The sequence below is a fragment of the Lutra lutra genome, chromosome 12 (genome assembly GCF_902655055.1).
Source record: "Lutra lutra chromosome 12, mLutLut1.2, whole genome shotgun sequence".
Lineage (NCBI taxonomy): Eukaryota > Metazoa > Chordata > Mammalia > Carnivora > Mustelidae > Lutra > Lutra lutra.
Window position 1 is genome coordinate 90,456,394 of NC_062289.1, and position 15,398 is coordinate 90,471,791.

General features: G+C 51.7%; 1 long non-coding RNA gene across 1 annotated transcript; it reads left to right on the forward strand.

The window, feature by feature from the left end:
• Positions 1 to 1,477: 1,477 nt before the first annotated feature.
• LOC125082443 (uncharacterized) lies at positions 1,478 to 4,138 on the forward strand. The gene is made up of 3 exons (XR_007121970.1): positions 1,478 to 1,656; positions 1,975 to 3,240; positions 3,791 to 4,138. It is a non-coding gene; the product is annotated as an uncharacterized LOC125082443 (long non-coding RNA).
• The last annotated feature ends 11,260 nt before the right edge of the window (positions 4,139 to 15,398 follow it).

Here is a 15,398-nt window from a genome sequence, read left to right on the forward strand (position 1 = left end):
GCGGCCTGCAGGGCTAGTTGAGGACAGATTCCAGAGGAAAAGGAACAGGGAGGGAAGGAACTGGTTGCTTAGGACTATGGTTCCTGTCTCGTCTGGGGCCAGGAAGTAGCCTGTGGTGCAGCTTCCTGGGTGAGAGAGGCCCTGGCAGAGAGGACATGAGCACAGACCAAGTTACGACCGAGGAGGACAGGGTAAGGGTGTGCGCCACCTCCCCTGCCTCTGCTGGGCCCCCTGGCATGAAACTCCATCTTGCCCAAGTGCCTGTATTAGTCTCCTAGGGCCGCTGTAACAAAAAATACCACAAACTGGGTGTTTTAAAACAACAGAAATCTGACGTCTCACAGGCATGGAAGCCAGAAGCCTATAATCAAGATGTTGGCAGGGCCATGCTCCCTCCAGCGTCTCAGGAGGAGGATCCTTCCTCACCTCTTCTAGCTTCTGCTGTTGGCAGTTGGAGTTCCCTGGCTTGTGGCTGCCTCATTCAGATCTCTGCCTCATCGTCCCAGCAACGAATCCCTGTGTGTGTCTGGTTTCTGGGTCCAAACCTCCGTCTTCAGATGAGGTTCCACGCTATGATAAGAATACTGGAATTCTCTATTTCCAAGTAAGGTCCCAGTCACAGGTTCAGCTTGGACATCAATTTGGGGGGCGAGAAGGGAGGGTCCCTAGGGGATTCTGTCCTAAAACCGAGCGTTAGCGTCATAAAGTCCTGGGTTCAAAATCTGGCTTTGTCACTAATGGGTTGTAGACTTTGGGTATGCTTCTTTACTTCTCCAGGCCTCTGATTCCTCGTCAGAGACATGGGAACATAATGCGTGTCCGGCAGGACCATTGTAAGGATTGGAGCTAATGAGCTAGAGCTCAACAGATGGTTGGTCTCACAAAATAGAAGAGGTCTTTTTTTGTTTTGTTTTTTAAAGATTTTATTTATTTATTTGACAGAGAGAGACACAGCGAGAGAGAAAACACAGGCAGGAGGAGTGGGAGAGGGAGAAGCAGGCTCCTTGCTGAGCAGGGAGCCTGATGTGGGGCTCGATCCCAGGACCCTGAGATCATGACCTGAGCTGAAGGCAGACACTTAACGACTGAGCCACACAGGCACCCCCAGAAGAGGTCTTTATCTTTCTTGCTGTGGAAAGCTGTCCTGGATCTGTCCACCCTCTGTAGTTCTGGTTTCAGGTGTTTAAACCCGACTCACACCAGTGCCCCCTATACCTCCCGGGAGCCCTAGCGGACAAGCACGGGTGTCACGCCAGGCCTCCTATGGTGGTGACCGTGGGTGTTGCTGCTTCTCTGGTGCACCTGCCCGTCTTCCGGGCAGAGGCCAGGAAATGGCATTCCCTACAAGGGAGAACGTGTGCCGGGGGGAAAGCCAGGGGGCAGAACAGTGTGATTCTATCCGGAGAACATCCAGAGGATTCTTCCCATTGTTCCCCAGGTCCAAGCCTCCAGGTGGAGCGGGCAGGAGTGAGGCTGTCTTCAGACAGGAGCCCTCACTCCCAGACTGCGGGATCTGGCTGGAGCTACACTCCAACAGCTGTGTAGGCATTATAAATCTCTCTCCTGGAGATGAGGCACAGAGGCTCTCAATGTGTCCTGCTAATGGTAAATCTGTCAGCACCCACAGCACCAGCTCTGGACTCTGAAAGCATCAAGGTGAGACTGTCTGCCTCCCTCAAGCCTGTTCATTGTACCTGCAATTTCTTCCCTTCCAAATGGGGAAGGCTGTCCTTTTCTACACTGACAGCATCAAGGGAGTTTGAACTGCAAACCAGGCTGTGCTTCAAACCCAGTCCAAATGCCCCTGGACCTGAGCTCTGACCTGCCAGCTTTCTGCTAGGAGGAACCCCCCACCACCCGCCATGCCCTTCTCCAAGACGTGGGGTGATTTGGGTGACTTGAGGCCAGACAGTGTCCCTTGGGTACCAGGAAGGTCTGCCTGATTTTTTTTGTGTGTGTTTGTTTGCTTCCCAGTGCAGTCTGTCTTTAAATCTCCACCTTCAAGAAAAGTGGTCATATGCTTTCTTTTGAATGTGAAATCAGAAGTTCAGTTCCCTGATGTATCACCCCACAGATGTATGACTTCGAACAATCACTTCATCGCTTTTGAATTCCTCGTTGTAGAAAAATGATTATCAAATTTTTCTTCTCTGCTGGAGACAAGGATGATGAAATGAGATCGTCTGTGGCTATCAATCAGAGTTTTAGTTGGCAACAACCTGTGGATTGCTGATAAATCAGCTGTTCAGAAACAGGGAAATCTGGTTTGTAGCACTTGCCGATTTCCGTGGTGTAAATACGTCCATTGCAGCTGGTTTGAAGCCACCAACACGACGTCACGGAGCAAGGAGCTAGGAAGAGGAGTGAACGACTGGATCTCCTCGGCTGGCCTGAGTGTCTCCAGCACAGCCCTGAAGACAACAGTCACCAACTCCGGCTAATTTTATCAGGAAAAAAAAAAAAAAAAGTACCCAAAGGATAGGGGGTAGCTTGCAGAATTTCCAGCTGGCAGCTCAGACTTGAAGTTCAGGCTGCCCAGAGTCACACCCCCGAATCACCCCCAGAAACAGGTCAATAGCGAAGATGCTATCGCTGCCCCCTCTGGCACAGCTCCATCCTCACCAACAACTCCGGACACTGGCCAAGGCCACGAAAAGAGCAGACTTGGGAAACCACAGACCTGCTGCACGAGGCCTCGCCAGCCACGAGAAGGCACCAGGGAGGGCGTGGGTCCTGTTCCCTCCCACTGGGAGCTTCCCATGTGATCTCGGAAGGTGCAACTGATTGGTGGAGCCAAGTCACATGTCTGTGCACCTGCCATGAGTGTATTTGTTTATGAAGCAGCTAGAACAAATCACCAACAACCAGGTGGCTTAACACAACGGAATTATGTGTAGTTCTGGAGGCCTGAAGTTCAAAATCACAGTGCCAGCAGTGCCAGCAGGGCTGCTCTTCCTCTAGAGATTCTAGGGAAGAAAGGACTCTTCCCTGCCTCCTCTGGCTTCTGCTGGCTGCCACACTTGGATCTGTGTCTTCCCTTGGCCTTGTCCTCGTCTCTCTCTGTGTCTCTTACAAGAACACTAACTGGGTTTAGGGTCCATTTTGGATCAACCCTGAAGAGCTCATCTCAAGCTTAACTTACACCAGCAAAGACTGTTTCACCCAATAAGGTCACGTTCACAGGTTCTGGGGTTTAGGACATGGGCACCCCTTTTGGGGGCCACCATTCAACCCACTATAGTGAGTATCTTTATGTTCAGCTTTTAGAACAGGCTTATTCTTGTGGGAATAAGGAGCGAGGCGACTACGGCGGCGGGGGAGACACCTGTTCGGAAGGGCTAGATCTGGGGTGTTTGTGCTCTCTATATGTTATAGTCATGTCTTATAGGGCTCATTCATTCATTCAACATTTATTGAGCTTTAGGCCGTGGGCTAGGCACTAGGTATGGAGGTGATCGTGACTTCATCCCTACCCTCAGGCTTGCAGCTATAAACAGATACAATTCCAGTAAAGAAACATCTAGAGAGTGCCAGGGTGGCGCTTTGCCACCTGGCGATTCTTCAACGATAAGGGGTTTCGGAGGCTGGGAAGTCAGAAAAACGTCCCATGTCTTCTAGAACTAAGGTCTCCAGTGTTTTTGGTAAAAGGTAAGAGGGTAAAATATTTCTTGCTTTGAGGTCACAGGGTCACAGCTACTCGCCTCTGCTGTCCAGAACAGAAGCAGCCGTAGGTGTTTTGTCAACAAAGGGGGGTGGCTGTCTTCCAATCAAACTTTATTTACAAACACAGGTGTCTGTCCAGATTTGTCCCAAGGGCCATAGATTGCCGACCCCTGATCTAGAAACATGGAGGAGCCCGGCACAAAGTGAGTGAGTGCTCAGTAAGTTGGCCTGAGTTTTCCCATCCTTGGTGTCTTAGAAATGTATCGAACATGGATGACTGAGTCAGGGCAGAAATTAGCAGATTAGAACACAACTAATGCTCTGTGACCCACACTCTTGGATAAATTAGACAGAGCTGAAGAATTGTGGTGTCTGACAACAACAGAGTTCAAGTTTTTGAGATGAGTTTTCCCTGTTTTAGAGCCAAGGGCTAGCTAATGTGGTCTGAATTCTAATCCCTGGTGACAGCACCCCAGTGAGCCAATAAAGCAGCTGGCCAGCATCATCACCTCTCTGAACCTCAATTTTCTCATCTGTAGAATGGGGAGAGTTAGTTTCATCCCACGGCATGCTTATGAGGATGAAATGAGATAATATTTATAAAAATGTGGCACCTAGTGAAGGCTCAGGAAACTCATGCTCGGTGAGCTCCTGAGAAGCCCGAATTTTACAGATTTGAATCTGTGAAAATCAGCACACCCAAACGTATAAAACAAAGTAAGTGTGATTCTTCAAAGGAGGCCCCTGGGAGGCCAGCCAGGCAGCCGGGGCACAGCCTGGTGCGGGATCCAGGCCCTGATTAGCCTCTGGAGCCTTGGCAGTTCACTGTGACTGTCCGCAGTGGTGGCAGGCCGTCGTTCTTAGAGAGGGGACTGGATTTCTGGACAGAGCCCAAAATTAAATGGAGCCAGGTCTGATGAACAAGGTAGAAGATGGAGCTGGCTGGGATCACTTTGGGTGATAAAAGACTCGTGATTGCAAAATAATGAGCGGGGGTTACTTGGGTGGCTTGGAACCTGGCTCTGAAGGAAATCCCCGGAGAGGCCTTCCAACAGCGCTCTGAACAGCCGTGGCCTTGTGGGAATAAGGAGCGGGGCGACTACGGCTAGGGCGGGGGGGAGACACCTGTTCAGAAGGGCTCGATCTGGGGTGTTTGTGCTCTCCGTATGTTATAGTCATGTCCTATAGGGCTCATTCATTCATTCAACATTTATTGAGCTTTAGGCCGTTGGCTAGGCACTGGGTATGGAGCTGATTGTGACTTCAACCCTACCCTCAGGCTTGCAGCTATAAACAGATACAATTCCAGTAAAGAAACATCTAGAGAGTGCCAGGGTGGTCTATGCAAATTGTGCCTCTGGTGTTGTGCAGTGCACAGCCTGTACAATGGTATGTGTCAGCCTTACTTTATGGGTGAGAAAATAAGGACATGAGTTATATTCATAGGGTCAGGGAGGCATGTGAGCTAGATCATTAAGGAGATGAAGGAATTTTCAAGGCAAAGGGGGTGGGGGAAAGGGAATATCCGACTCAGGCACAGTGTGTACCAAAGCACAGAGGAGGAGATGTTCAGTGAGGAGGTATATTCAGTGACTGCTGAGACATCTGGCGGATGTGGAGCAGGCAGGCTGGGGCAGTGAGGCTGAGGGGACTGAGTCAAGATCTCCCAGGGGCTGCTGAGGGAGTCAGAGAGGTCCACCGATGTCAGACATTCCATTCCTCTGAGTTGGCCTCCCAGCCTCTGCCCCAGGGAGAGATGCGGGAAGGAACACTGCCCTTGTTATGGCACAGAGCTGTCTGGATCCCAGCTCTGTGGATTGTAGGCTGTGTGCTGTCTCGCCAGTCACTTAACCTCTCTGAGCCGGACTTTACTGGCCTGCAAAACGGAGATCACAGTCATGTCTCCCACTGGGGGTTGGGAGATTTGGCAAGATACAGAGTCAGAAACATAGTAGGTCTGGTCTTTGTCAGCCTTCATGAAAGAGTCAGAAACCAACAATTAGGAAGACAGCACCAGTCCTCTGTTGGTTGAGTGAGTAGGTGATTATTCTCATTTCTGGAAGTCCCTAGAAAGTTTAGCCCCGGTCTCCACTTTGCTCTCGTTATCATTAGCATCCAAGAGCACTTTCTCTGTGTTTAGCATTACCCTGGCTCCTTGGAGGTCTTTTAAAATGCAAATCTACCCTGTTTGAGTCCCCCATGCCTCAGGTTAACCGATAAATGACTTTTTTCAGCAGATTCCATTTACCAGGAGCAGTAGGGTGGGGCACACGTGGTGGGGGGCTGCACACGTCGTGCTGGAAGGGAGGAGGTAGGGCTTTGCACCCCCCACCTCCCACCCCCTGCCCAGAGACAGCTAGGAAGCTCCCGGGACTGAACTCAGAAGGAAGGTGGCTAAGAGCCCCAAGGGAATACAGAATTTCTCAGTGCGGGGTGTGGCGTGGGGTCCAGGGGACCGCCAGCCCTGACGGGGTCTGCTCTGTGTGCTGGGCAGGGACTATAAGCGCCCTGGGAATGCAGGCCCTGCCCTCGAGGGACTCACAGTCCTGGCAGGAAAACCAAATGCAAGCAGCTAAGTAGGGACACAGAGCCCAGGGTGATAGCACGGGGGCCACCTGTTACTGAGCACTGACAATGAGTTAGGCCCTGTGCTGAGAAGCTTCCTACCTGCTCCGTCCAACTGAGGTGGCTGTTAGCAACCACTGTTTTCGGATGAGCAGACTGGGGCTCAGAGGGAGCATAAAACGCGTGGCTCAGGGGCAGAACGCTAGAAAGCAGCAAGGACTCCAAAACCCACGTTCTCCGCTGCCGTGTTACTCGACCGGAACTGGAAGATCAGCCCACGGTTCCAACGAGGGGCTTTTCTTGTGCGTTTGGGTCTAATTGGGTCTAACGAGAATATGAAATGAGAGAGAACTGTGCATTGGAAGTGCTGCCGTATAAAACTATGTATGAAATAGAGCCTCCTGTTAGGTGCAAAATGTGGAATAATGCAAATCTCTCCCGTTTTAAAAAAAGACATCCGTAATTGCATCATTTCGAAACCAAGTGGCCCGAGTGAAATTGAAATGGTGGTGTGCTATCCTCCACATGTTAGCAACATTGTAATGGATAAAGAGACAGGCTCACCAACCCCCCTTGCAAGGGTTTTCTTGGGTTATCTGAGGATTTAATTATGCAGGAATACATTGCTTTTTACAACTGCGACCTCCCTCAGGACTGTTTGCGCACATGTATAAAAATATGTAACCCGAATAAAATATGTAACTCCTTCGTAGACTTACATGCATACAAAGATGCAATTCTTACATACAAAAAAATTCAGTCTAGGGGCGCCTGGGTGGCTCAGTGGGTTAAGCCTCTGCCTTCGGCTCAGGTCAGGATCCCAGGATCCTGGGATCGAGCCCCCGATTGGGCTCTCTGCTCCGCAGGGAGCCTGCCTCCTCCTCTCTCTCTGCCTGCCTCTCTGCTTACTTGTGATCTCTGTCCATCAAATAAATAAATAAAATCTTTAAAAAAAAATTCAGTCTAGTTTTCAAATTGCATTTCTCTACCAAGTCCTCCTCCCCACCTTTCCACACGCCCTTACTGCATGTCTAGGTTCTACGGTGTTCTACAGAGTCTACATGACTAAAGATCTCTCTTGGGGGAAGAAGAGAAGGAGGTGAGAAGCACCCACATCCGTAGACTGTAGAGTTCTAGTCCGTGACTACCCCCTTGGAATGATCTTTATGCATTTCCTCTGGGCCACACGATACCTTGTGTATAGCCATTCCCAGCTGAGGATGGTTCCTAACGCACCCGCCACCTACCCTAGCCTGTCCCCTCTGCCTGGCTTGCCCACCTGCTCCTTTAGGACCCAACCCCTGCACTGCCCCTTCTGTGTCCTTTCCCTAGCGCCACCCCCCACCCCAGCTCCCCCTCCTGCATTCCACTCCCAGCGCACCTATTTCCTTGGCAATGACCTGCAAAGGTTTGCTTAGAGGTCGGTTTTATCTGTAGGCAGGGAGCACCCAGCGGGCCAGGACCAACTCACTTTCCTCTCCCTACCCTCAGCGCTGAGCCCCGCCTACACAGTAGGTGCTCAATAAATATCGCCATATAGTAGACGCCTAGGAAAGGCTTTAGGGAATTGGCAGTGAATGGAAAAGGAGACTAAGAAACATTCCAAGTACAGGGACTGCTATTCCTCTGGGAAAGGCATGGCAAAGGCTGATGGTCCCGTCCCTCATTTCTAGGTCTCTTGTACACTCCGGGTGAGTGAGCAGGTAACTGTGGTGTGCGCTATCCCCAGCGGGGATAGACTGCTTCCCAAGATGGCTGAGGAAGTTATTCCTACCTCACTTGCTCTTTTTTTTTTTTTAAGAGTTTATTTATTTGACAGACAGAGATCACAAGTAGGCAGAGAGGCAGGCAGAGGGAGGGGTGGGGAAGCAGGCTCCCTGCTGAGCAGAGAGCCCTATGCAGGGCTCCATCCCAGGACACTGAGATCCTGACCTGAGCTGAAGGCAGAGGCTTAACCCACTGAGCCACCCAGGCGCCCCATCACTTGCTTTTTTGCAGTGCACGCTGCCCCTGCTCCCATCTTCTGCTTGAATCTGGGCTGACCCCCTGCCTTGCTTCCAATAAAGCAAAACTGAGTCTGGTCAACTTCTAGGTCGCAGCCCCCAGAGGTCTTGCAGCTTCCATTTTCCCACTTTCTTGACACCCAGCCACCATATCAAGAGGCCCAAGCAATCCTGCTGGAGGGGTCACCCAGAGGGAAATCAAGCCCCCCTGCCGGCAGCCAACACCATCTACCAGACCTGTGAATGGGGACACCTTGGATCCTGAAGCCCCTGGCCAAGCTCTTAGCAGAACGCAGCCACGTGTGTGGACCCAGCCGACACCATGTGAAAAGAAGGAACTGCCCAGCTGGGGTTCCTGACCCACAGAAGCAGGAGCAATAAAATCGTTGCTCTTTCAAGCCACTGTATTTTGGTACTGTTACACAGCAACAGATAACCCAGACGCTAACTCTGTGCAAGCCCAAAATCTGGTGAGGGGCTATCTGTGGCTTTTGATCTGGGAGTAGGACAGGGGATACTAGAATTCAAGCTTTTCTGTTTTTATGTGTCTGTTTTTAATTTTAAAATATTGCAGGGTCCCTTGAGGTAGTGATCCAAGTTGGCATCACCAGAATGGGCCAAATTGGCCGCGTGTATCATCGATCTGATCAGGAGACATTGGGAAGAATGAAACATATCTTCCATGACCCCGCTGAAAGTACATAACCTGATTGGGAAGAAACACCAGACAAACCCAAACCGAGGGGTATGTTGTAAAATAAGGGACCTGTTCTCTTAAAAAATGTCAGCATCAGGGCGCCTGAGTGGCTCACTGGGTTAAAGCCTCTGCCTTCGGCTCAGGTCATGATCTCAGGGTCCTGGGATCAAGCCCTGCATCGGGGCTCTCTGCTCAGCAGGGAGCCTGCTTTCCTTCCTCTCTCTCTGCCTGCCTCTCTGCCTGCTTGTGATCTCTGCCTGTCAAATGAATTAAAAAAAAAAAAAAACCTAAAAAAAAAAATGTCAGCATCATGAAAGACAAAGAAAGACCAAGGAAATGTTCTAGATGAAAAGAAGCTAAAGAGACCTGACAGCTGAAAGCCTGTGTAACACAGAGTTTCCTTTTGTTTATAAAGGACATAGTAGGGACAAATAGTGAGTCTAAATAAAGTCTGTAGATCAGATAATAAGACTGTATCAGGGGGCTCCTCAGTCGGTTGAGCGTCTGACTCTTGATTTCCGCTCAGATCTTGATCTTAGCGTCCTCATGGGATTAAGCCCGAAATCAGGCTCCCGGCTCAGCAAGGGGAGCTGCTTGAGAGTCTCCCTCTCCCTCTGCTCCCCTCCTCATGCACTCTCTCACTCTTTCTCAAAATAAATAAATCTTTTTACAAAAGAGGTTGTATCAGTGTTAATTCCCTGGTTTTGATAATTATATTGTACGATACTATATTGTATGAGGCTGTCATTTGTTTTTAGGAAATAAACACGGAGTATTTAGAAATAAAGACGTGTTATGTTTGCACCTTCCTGGGGAATAGCTCTGAAAAAAGAACATACACACGTTCTCTTCTCTATGCCTGTAGCTACGGAGAGAAAAAGAGACAAGGATAAACCACAGGTGGCAAAGTGTTCACATTTGGGGAATCTGGGGGAAGAGTATAAGGGAATTCTTTGTGATGTTTTTACAGCAAGTTCTCTGGAAGTCTGAAATCATATTAAAATAAAAAGGATTTTTTTTTTTTTTTTTTTAAAGGAAGAAGCACACCGTGGTAGGTGCCTGGTTGAACCATCCACTTCCGGGACGGGCCTCTCCCTGGAAATCCCTGACGTTAAGAGCTGACTCTTGCCCCTTTCTCGCCTCCCTCTGGTGGCGTGCATGTCCCACAGGCCACCTGGCACCTGGCAGGGATCCACAACTACCACTGAACTCATCCTCCCCGCCCCGCTTCACATCCCAGCTTCTCTGAGGGCGAGGCCGGGTTTCGGGTTTTTCACAACAATCCATAGACTCCGAGGAGACCGCAGGGAAAAAGTCTTTCCTTGGAGCTCTCTGGAGCACTTGGCCCAGGCCTCAGTTACAAGTCCGTCTTCCCTGATCATCTGAATTTTGGGGATTTCCATTCAGCGGCACAAAGCACAGGATGATGGGGTGGATGGGCTAGAGGAGCCCCATTTTGAGTAACAAGCACACCCTGGGGCAGTTTCGCTGTATTGTATCTGCCTGGGCCAGGGGTCAGGGGTGAGAGAGGAGAGGGTGTTTGTGCCCACAGGAGCAGCACGGGCAGCGTCCCCCTGATCAGGGTCCCCCAAGGCTGCCAGGCTCAGCGATGCTGACCGACCATGCATACTTCTGGGCAGAGCTTCCAGAGTGAAGTGGGTTGGGCCAGAAGAAGCCAGGAGCTTGGGATCCTAGAGACCCAGGAGGGCAGTGTCTGACTCACCACTTCCTGGCTGGGTCATACTTGCCCTGGCGCCAAGTGGAAGGCCCTCTATCTACAGCAGAAATGATCCAACACACCTGAGATACAAAGTGCTATGAAACGCCCGGCACAAAGCAAATCCATCCACAAAACCAAGGCTTCGACCCCACACACATCTACCAAGCCCCGACTCCCAGCCATGCTCAGCAGAGGGTGAGCTCCGCCTCCCTTGTTCCTCGAGAGTGGGCGCGATGCCTTCCCCTCTGCGCTCTTCTCCTTCTCGGATGACACCCTCATGACCAAAGCCCACGTGCTAGATCATCAGGATTCAAATCTGAGCCTCGCCTCCAAGCGACGGAGGTTAAGTGACCCCACCTACGTGCGCCTTGACCCCCCCACCCCAGAAATGGGTATGGTAATCACATCCATCTCGTAGATTCCATGCAAGTGCATACGGACAGGGAATGCTGAAGAGGGAGCAGCCACACGCCAGACACAAGTCTGCTCTCTTCGATAGTATCACTTCCATTTTACAGATGAGAAAACTGAGGCAGAGAGACTGCACCATTTGCCCAAGATCACAGGGACAATAAGAAGCAGAGCTGAAATCCGGTCCAGGAGTCTGTCTTCCTAACCCCTGCAGCCTACAGCCAAAGGCATATTGTGAGTGCCTAGTTCATGGTTGCTGCTACTACATGGGTGTCCCACCTGGGCAGTTACACAAGGCCTGGCACTGAGAAGGGTCATGCTTGTTCATGCTCTGCTGTCACACTCTTGAAATGCTAGATCATTTTACAAAGGGGCCCCACATCTTCATTTTGCATTGAGCCCCCAAAATTACATGGCCCATCTTGCTCAGAATCTTAAAGGGGATTAATCCTTTACTTCTCTTTCTTCCTTCTTCCCTACCTAGACTGTGAGCTCCCTGCGATCTAAGATCTCAGCTACGTTCTCTCTAAATCCCCCCTGGTCCATGCCGGACAGGTAGCAGGTGCTCACATTCTGGCCAGGAGGGACAGAGGTGGCCAGAGCCACAGCTCTTGTCCCCACCCCCGCTTCCCTTCAACACCCCAAGAACAGCTTCCAGCCCAGGGAGGCCCAAAGACTGCTGGAGAAGGAACCTTCTGGGAACTCTGGCCAGTGGCCACCAAAACCAGGTCTTTCCAGAAGGGTGGGCAGAGTGAGCTATAGCCGGGAGACATTGCTGCTTGCTACAATGCGGGGTTCCAGGAATCCCAGGCAGGCCCGAAAGACCCTAGTAAACAGCTAATTATCCTGCTGATTTTGTGCCTAGTGGCAGGGAGACCCAGCGTATTGGGTAATTAAGCCGTTGGAGCTGGAGCCCGGCAGGGTTTTCTCCAGCCTGGAGTTAATGCAGAATCCAAAGTGCAAGCTGGTGGCCAGGGCACAAGGGTAAACAAGACCCTCCCTAAGGGCAGACCTGATTCAGTCCAAAGGTTCAAGTGCAGCAGGGACAATGATTAGAAGAAATTTTATTTCCCCTTTATACAGGGAGCAGGTGGGGGCGCTGCGGAGATGGGGAGGAACATAGGATATGCCCCAGACTCCGTGCTGGATTGACACTATTAGTAAGGGCTTGGGGACTGGGCAGGACGTGGGCTTGGGCACTTCTGGGACTGGAGTTGGATATCACCCCCTCCCCTGCCTGCCCGCCCCTCCTCCACAAACATTTCTCCTTACTACTATTCTAAAAACGGAGGTGACATTCACATAACATAAAATTAACTGTGTTACACCGAACAATTCGGTGGCATTTTGTGCAACAATCTTGTGCAACTACCACCTCTATCTAGTTCCAGGATGTATTTCCTTCCACAAGGAAGCCTCGGACCTGTTACTCATGTGTCCCCCCATGCCCACCCCCTCCTTGTCTTACCTCCACCCCAACGGCTCCTGGGAACCACTAAGCGGCCTTCTGTCTCTAGAGAGTTACCTATTCTGGACATCACATATAAATGGAATCATAGCTTATTTGACTGCTCGGGACTGGCTTCCTTCCCTTAGCCTCATGTACCTGCGGCTCATTCCCGTGGTAACATGTAGCAATGCTTTATTCCTTTTTTACTGCCAAATAATATCCTATCGCTTATATGCCATCTTTTGCTTATCCATTTATCCGCGGATGGACATTGGGGGTCTTTTCCGCTTTTTGGCTTTTGTGACTAACGCTATGAATATCTGTCTACAAGTTTTCGTGTGGACATGTTTTCAGTTGTCTTGGGTCGACACCCAGAAGCGGGACTGCTGGGTTAGAGGACAACTACTCTACCGAGTGCTTTGCTGTGCTCCGTGGAGTTGCATCCTTAAATGCTGTTCCCAGCAGGAATGCACCAGGGTTCCGATTCCTCAGCATCCTTCCTAGTACTTATTTTCTTTCTTTCCTTTTTTAGTAAAATAATCACTGGTTTTTCACGGGAGCCAAGGTAAGCCTCTGTCTGCCACTGGGGTTCAGACATAGAGCCCTGTCTCCTGGATTTGCAGGAAAGCCCGATGTAAGTGAGGGGGCAGGAGCAGCGCCGTGCACCCTGCCCCAAAAGGATTCATCGCCTTGGAAGACCGGCTCCAGGTTGCACCAGTCCTAAAGGGCCCGGTGAAGCTCTGGGTGTCACGAGCTGCCCCTGGGGTGACATGTGGGTCTGAGATCCTCAGAGCCCAGGAACTGAGTGTCACCGAGGGGGCAGCGTTCCACCAGCCCTGCGGAACACCGGTGGCCTGGGCGAGCTGAAAGAGGGCGGTGCGGACAAAAGGAGGGGCCACACAGGCACTGGGACGTGGTAGAAATGGGGTCAGCCTGAGCGAGTTGTCACACGGCTTTTCCTACCCCACAACAGGACCAAAAACTATCATCATATTATGCTCCAAAGGGGAGAGAACCAGAAATATCTGGCCAAGGGCCCTAATGACTGTCACATATGCAGACTGTAAATAATTCATTGACTATAACATATTGATATGTAAGTAATAATTAAAATGTTTGGGGAGCGCTTCCTGTCTGCCAGGCATGGTGCTAAATCCATCATTTCATGACAGCTCACGGCAATCCCAGGGCCTAGGCATAAGGACCTCTGATGGCCCTCGGAGAAATTCGGTACCCTGCTCCCTGCTCTTGAGGATGCCTGGGGCTCCACGTTACAGACAACACAACTTAGACAGGCTCAAATGGCCTTAAACAATAAGAAAAGTCATTTCATACAATAAGAAATCCAAGGAAGGGCATGGACCATGCACTACGCCCTTAGCTGGGAAGAGAGGTTTCCGAGAGGCCCGGCGGACTTTCCCGTGTCTCCCCCGCTGTCGCTGGATCATGCAGTCACCAGGAACCAATCTTGGGCCCGGAAAATGGGGGGGAGGGAGGGTTGCCTGGAGTCGTCCTTTGGGTAGAATAGATATTGAGGATGTGGGAGGGCTGGGCTCAACCACAGTGAACAGAGCCAGAGTTTGAACCCGGAGCTGCCTTCCTCTTGACCAGAAACACAGCTCTGGCAGGGCTCGTCATGCAAAGTCCCGGCCCAGGGCCGCCTCCACTCCCCACTTCTGTTTCCACCATGGTCTCCAGCACCTAGGCCTCAGCCGCCTTCGGTTTTCCCTCAGTGCCCCCCGCCTCCGGCCTATCGGCGACCCCCTCCCCCCACCAAGTCCATTCCAGTTCACCAGCCCAGCTCAGAGCCGGCTCAGAGAACTTCTCTGTCGGCTCCAGATGGTGGGTCCGCCCACATCAGGCTTGCCCTGCAGCCTGCAGGGCTGCAGCCTTTCAGAATGGCTCCCATTCTGGGCCAGGGACCTTTTGGATCAGCTGTCTGACCACACGCAGCAGCCGTTCCTGGCCCGCAACCTGGCCAGCCGGGCCCCAGCAGTGGGGGAGCCAGCGGGGACCTTGCTTGTTCAGGAGGGCGGACCCAGGGCTGGGGCTGTGCCTGGCAACAAGAGGACAGTGGGGTGGTCCGGGGCAGGGGTGGAGGGGTGGGGGGGCGGGTAGAGGAAGAAGAAGGAGAGAGAGAGAACACAAGGAGAGCCTGAGGCAGTAAGGGGACCTCGTCTCGCTGCTGTCCGTGTCCCCAGCGCTGAACTGGGTGTCTGGTACAAGGCAGGAACACTTGGTTGAACTTGCCTGCAAAGCAGAAGTGAGAGAAAGTGCAGGGGAGGGGAGGGAAGGGGAAAGAGATACAGAAATACAGAGAACAGAGCCCCGGGCAGGATAGGGAGCGGGACTATGGCTCTCCTTGCTCCTTCCCAGCCTTGTCCCTTCCAGGGGTGGCCCCGAAAACGTTTATGTCGCTGACTAGAAGGACAAAGAGGAGCAGGGTCCGATGGGAAAGAAGACAGAAGAAGGCCATGGTGGGGGGCCCAGGGGGAGAGCCTAGCGATGAGGACTCCGACCCTGAGGGAGAGAAAGGGGAGGGGAGGGGAGGGCAGGACAGTAATCAAGAAAGGGAGGGGCTGAAAGGCACAGGTGGGGGGATGGACCACAGGCAGGACCCACCCAGCAGAAGTGGACGCCAAGAGGGGCAAAGGATGGGAGGCGCTGGGGCTCATCCCTTTGATGAAAATGCACATTAACAAACATGCTGGGATCTGACAAGTGCCCACAGGCCCTCGGCTGCCGCGTTAAAAAGTGCTACATCTGTCAGGGCTTCAAGTTTTAAGTCAGCACTTTTCCTTCTTCTCACGCTGGGATCCTGCAACTCTGCTTTCCCTGTGCATCTCCCGCAGGCAGGCAGGGGTCTGCACGGAGCCCCAGGAGGGCAGG